Genomic DNA, 6,061 nt, shown 5'->3' with positions numbered 1-6,061 from the left:
GGAGTTGCAAAACAGTATGGAGGGCCGGGTAGGGAAGGCTGTGCCTCCGCAAACAGCCTGGCCCCGCCCCCTATCCGCCCCCCCACTTCCCGCTCCCTGACTGCCCGCCTCAGAACCCCTGACCCATCCAACCCCCCTCCCGGGACCCCCCACCCCTAACCGCCCCCGCAGGACCCCGCCCCCTATCTAAACCCCCCCGTGCTCCCTGTCCCCTGACTGCCCCGACCCCTATCTACACCCCCACCCCCCGACAGGCCCCTGGGGACCCCCGACCCATCCACGCCCCCCCACTCCTTGTCCTCTGACCGTCCCCTTCTGGGACCTCCGTCCCTAACTGCCTCCCCAGGATCCCACCCCCTATCCAACCCCCACTGCTCCCTGTCCCCCCCCACCCAGGACTCCCAACCCCCCAGGACCTCACCCCCGATCCAAGCCCCCCTGCTCTCTGTCTCCTGACCGCCCCCCTCCCCAAATCTCCACCGCATCCCATCCCCTGACTGTCCCCCTGGACCTTCTGCGACTTATCCAACCTCCCCCCGCCCCCTTACCATGTCGCTCAGAGCGGCAGGACAGGCTTATTGGAAAGCCTGGTAGGTGGGCGGGCTCAAGCTGCACTGCCCGTGCGGCGGCGTAGCTACAGGGGAGGGGGGACAGCGGGGGAGAGGCTGGGGGCTAGTCTCCCCGGTCAGGAGCTCAGGGGCTGGGCAGGACGGTCCCGCAGGCCGGGTGTGGCCCGCAGGCCGTAGTTTGCCCACCTCTGGTCTAAGGAGAGCTTTGATTACATTGCCTTGTTGCTGGTTGTTTTTGCTTTTTCAAGTACTTCAATGTTTGAGACTTTGTCTCACCAGTGGAGCTTTAGAATAGAGCAGATATAGCACATATGAAATTTTACAAGATATTTAATGTGTTTGCAGTAAACTGTCCATGTTTCACATGATTATAAATGGGGTGCTATCTCTGCTGAATTTTATATCATAGACTCCAAGGCCAGTAGAGAGCACTGTGATAATAAAATCTGATCTCCTGTATAACACAGGCCATAGAACTCCCCTTCCCCCCCCCCCCCCCCCAGCCAATTATTAGAGTACATTTTTTAGAAAAACATCCAAGCTTGATTTAAAAACAGTCAGTGATCGGAGAATCCACCACAATCCTTGGTAAATTGTTCCAATGATTAATTACCCTCACTGTCAAAAATTTATACCTAATTTCTCACATATATTTGTCTAGCTTCAACTTCCAGTACTGTATTGGGTTATATCTTTCTCTGCTAGATTGAAGAGCCCATTATTCTATATAGATGCTTATAGATTGTAATCAAGTCACCCCTTAACCTTATCTTTGTTAGACTCAAAGAGTTCAATCTATTTAGTTTATCACTACAAAGCATGTTTTCTAATACTCAGGGGTTAAAGTAAGTTAGAGGACTTACCGGTACGCCAGAGTCCTGACCAGGGAGCATGGCCTCAACCGGAAGAGGGGTGGCCTTAACCAGAAGAGGCAGGGCCTTAAATCTCCAGGCCCTTTAAATCTTGATTTCAAGGGCCAGGGCTCCAGCTGCAGTAGTGGCGGCTGGGAGCCCAGGGCCTTTTAAATCACCCCCAAGCTACCAGCTGCAGAGGCGTCTGGGAACCCTGGGGCTCGGGGGCGATTTAAAGGGCCCGGGGCTCCAGCTGCTGCTATCAGAGCCCCGGGCCCTTTAAATCACTGAGGAGCCCTGGGGGCTCCCGGCTGCCACCGCTGCTCTGGGCTCTGGCAGAGCTTTAAAGGGCCTGGGGCTCCACTGTGGTAGCGGCTGCCGGAGCCCTGAGCCCTTTAAATCTCCGCCTGAGCCCTGCTGCCTGAGCCCCGGGGTAGCGGCGGCCAGGCTCCTTCGGGGATTTAAAGGGCCCCGGGGCTCCAGCCACTGCTACCGCCCCTGCCCTTTAAATCCACTCTGGAGCCCCACCGCCACTACCCCAGTGCTTCGGCAGCAGGGCTCCGGCGGGGATTTAGAGGCCCGGGGTGGTAGCGGTGGCTGGAGCTCCGGGGCCCTTTTAAATCCCCACCAGAGCTCCACTGCTGCTACCCCAGGGCTTGGGCAGCAGGGCTCAGGCGCGGATTTAAAGGCCCGGAGGGGTAGTGGGGGCTGGAGCTCCGGGGCCCTTTAAATCCCCACCTGAGCCCTGCTGCCTGAACCCTGGGGTAGCGGTGGTGGGGATTTAAAGGGGCGGTAGCGGGGGCTGGAGCTCCGGGGCCCTTTAAATCCCCGCCAGAGTCCTGCCGCTGCTACAACAGGGCTTGGGCAGCAGGGCTCAGGTGGAGATTTAAAGGGCCGGGGTGGTAGCAGTGGCTGGAGCTCTAGGGCCCTTTAAATCCCCGTCGCAGCCCCGCCGCCGCTACCCCAGGGCTTTAAATTGCCCTCTGGGAAAGCCAGTCCCGGTATGGCACACTGGCTCTTACTGGTACGCCGTACCGGGGCGTAGTGGCTTACTTTCACCTCTGCTAATACCTTAATCATACTTGTGGCTTTCTCTGAACCCTCTCCTGTCTATCAACATCCTTGAATTGTGGACACCAGAACTGGATGCAGTATTACAGCAGCAGTTACATCACTACCAAATACAGAGGTTAAAATAATCTCTTTTCTCCTACTCAAGATTTCCCTGTGTTATGTATCCAAGGATCACATTAACCCTTTTAACCATAGTGTTGCACTGGGAGCTTATGTTCAGCTGATTATCCACCGTGACCCCCAAATCTTTTTCAGAGTTACTGCTTTCCAGGGTATAATCTCCCATTCTGTAAGTATGGCCTATCTTCTTTGTTCCTAGATATAGACACACACATTTCGCCATATTAAAATGCACATTACATGTCTGCCCCCTGTTTATCAAGCGATCCAGATCACTCTGAATCAGAGGCCTGCCCGCTCCCAACATTTTAGAGTCATGTGCAAGCTTTATCAGTGATGATAAAAATGTTAAATGGAGTAGGATCAAAAACCGATCCCAGTGGGACCGCAGTGGAAAAGCACCCATTGATTTTGACTCCCCATTTACAATTACATTTGGAGACCTATCAGTTGACCAGTTTTTGATCCATGTAATGTGTGCCATGTTAATTTTTTATCATTCTAAGTTTTTTAATCAAAATGTCATGTGGTACCAAGACAAACACTTTACAGAAGTCTGACTATATTACACCAACACTATTAGTTTTATCAACCAAACTTGTAATCTCATTAAAAAAAATCAAGTTAGCTTGATAGGCTACATTTTCCTTAAACCCATGTTGATTTGCATTAATTACAGAACCCTCCTTTAATTCTGTATTAATTGAGTTTTGTATCAGCTGCTCCATTATCTTGCCCAGAAATGTCGTCAGGCTGACAGGCCTAATTATTCATGTCATCCCATTTATTCTTTTTAAAAACTGGCTCAACTTTAGCTTCCTTCTCATCCCTCTGAAAGTTCCCCAGTGCTCCAAGACTCATTGAAAATCAATATTAACGGTCTAGTGAACTCCCGGGCCAACTCTTTTAAAACTCTTGAATGCAAGTTATTTAGACCTGCTGATTTTAAAATGTCTGACTTGAGTAGCTTCTTTTTAGTATTTTCCAGCGATATTAGTGGAATGGAAAGAATGTTATCATCATCATAGGATGAGACTATATCATCTGTTTTTCCCCAAATACAGAACAGAAATATTTATTGAACATGTTTGCCTTTTCTAATTATTATTTAAATTTCTACTAATACCAATACCATTGTCAGGATTCTTTTTGTTTCAATCCCCGCAGCTCCCCACCGCTGTGGAGGGGCAGGGGGACCCCAGCAGCTCCTCACCACACTGGCAGCAGGGGGACTCCAGCAGCTCCCCACTGCCACCGGTGGCAGGGGGACCCGGGTGGTGGGGGCCCCTGTAGCTCTCAGCCACCCGACAGCTGCCCAGCCCTTCCCATTTTATCATGGATATTTTTAGTAAAAGTCAGGGACAGGCCACAGGCAATAAAGAAAATTTCACAGAAGCCCGTGACCTGTCCCTGACTTTTACAGAAAATATTCATGATAAAATCTTAGCCTTAATCATGACTGCAGAAAACTTACACTGAGAAAAAAACTATATTTGTGGTAAGAAAAGGAGTACTTGTGGCACCTTAAAGACTAAACAATTTATTTGAGCATGAGCTTTCGTGAGCTACAGCTCACTTCATCGGATGCATCCGATGAAGTGAGCTGTAGCTCACGAAAGCTCATGCTCAAATAAATTGGTTAGTCTCTAAGGTGCCACAAGTACTCCTTTTCTTTTTGCGAATACAGACTAACACAGCTGTTACTCTGAAACCTATATTTGTGGTGAGATATTTCAGAATATGGATGGGAGGAAACACTGACACTGGAAAGAATGGAGGTGCTTTTATTTTAGCTTTTGATGAAGGAACAGAGACGGGCTGCTAAAATTGGAGCAACAGGACATCCTGTCCGAAAGCAACAGCATGTTTCTCTTCCCAGATCTGAGTGTGGAGCAACAGATGTTCTTGTCAGTGTTAATGGGACAGCATCTGCCATATTCCATGAGCAGGAGGAAACACTTCTGGGGAGCGCTCTCCAGATCCAAGCATAACAGGAGAAAACAAGGCCTAGACAATGTGGAACTAGAAGAGATATAGCATGGGAGTGGTGGGAACAACCAGCTGGCCAGCCAGACACCCACAGAGAGAAATGGGGGTGAGAGGGAGTCAGTTAGTTTGTGTGTTCCGCTATGAGTTTGTTACTGGGTTTCTTTCTCATTGTGCTGCTCTTATGTCTGAGCTGCCCACGCCCACCAGGAGAGAGAGACTGGTAACCAGAACAAGGTGAGGTTATTTCCGTGCAACCTCTCCAGCTGTTGCATGTTTTCACTAACCAAGACTGTAAGCTTTTTGGGGCTGAGGCTGTCACTTATTACATGTGATTATTAGAGAGACAAGTTGGGTGAGGTAATATCTTTTATTGGACCAACTTGTTAATGAGAGACACAAGCTTTTGAGCTACACAGTGCTCTTCTTCGGGTGATTATAGCATCCAGCACCATAGGGCTAGGATACATGACTCAGCCCTTTGGGTACTATAGTGAATCCATTGTTACTGACGCTTGTGATATTTTTTCTTAAAACCCCGCTACTGGAGGGCTATGACTATATGAGAATCTTGGTTTTCATTTACCTCTAGAAAAAAATCGAAGTTTCCAGACCTCCTGCTTACAGAGAGAAATCTGAAACCAGGAGCTGAGCACCTGCAGAAGGCTCAGAAATGAGGTGAAGAAAAAGCACCCACTTTAAAAAAATGGTTTGAGGGTGGGAGTTGACTTGTGACTGTTGAGCACTTGGAGTTGGCCACACTGAGTGATGCTGAATGTAGGGTGATCAGATAACAAGTGTGAAGAATCAGGACATGGATGAGGGGGTAATAGAACAAAGCCCCAAGTATCGTGATTGTCCCTGTAAAATCAGGACATCTGGTCACCCTTGCGGAATGCCTGTTCATCTCTGGCTGTGTGAGCTGTGCTTGCTTGGTTGGCACGCCTGTCCAGAGGCCTGATTGGGCTGCAGTGCATTGTTCTGTACCTGCCCTTGGCTCTGTGCGCCCCTGGGGAGAGCTGGCCTGCGCCCCTACAGCCAGGAGGGGGCACTCTGTTGGCAGGTGCTGGCTGGCAGTGGGGCAGAGCTCCGCTCTGAGCAGGGAGGGCGCAGCCCAAACCACTGGTGCAGAAAGGCAAGGAAGAGCGAGTGAGCGCAGCTGGCTCCCGCATTACGCCCAGGGCCGGGAGGGGGCGGACTGGGAGAGCGGAGGTCCGGGGGAAACGCTCTCTTTGTGCAGCAGGACCCAGAGCACGCGGTCACTCACTCTCGCGCGTGCCCTCTGTCTGCCTGGCGGACTCCCGCCACTTTGAGCCAGGGGGCGGGGCGTTGCTGGGGCCGTCCTAGAGATGCACCAATCATAGCTCACTGCCGTGGGCATACACCAATCAGAGGCCAGTGCACTAACGTCGTTCTTGTCGTAAGCAATTTGCCCTTACGCAACCTATCAGTCGTAAATTG

This window comes from Caretta caretta, chromosome 26 (assembly GCF_965140235.1).
Source record: "Caretta caretta isolate rCarCar2 chromosome 26, rCarCar1.hap1, whole genome shotgun sequence".
Taxonomy (NCBI): Eukaryota; Metazoa; Chordata; order Testudines; family Cheloniidae; genus Caretta; species Caretta caretta.
Note: the sequence above shows the minus strand (reverse complement) of the source record.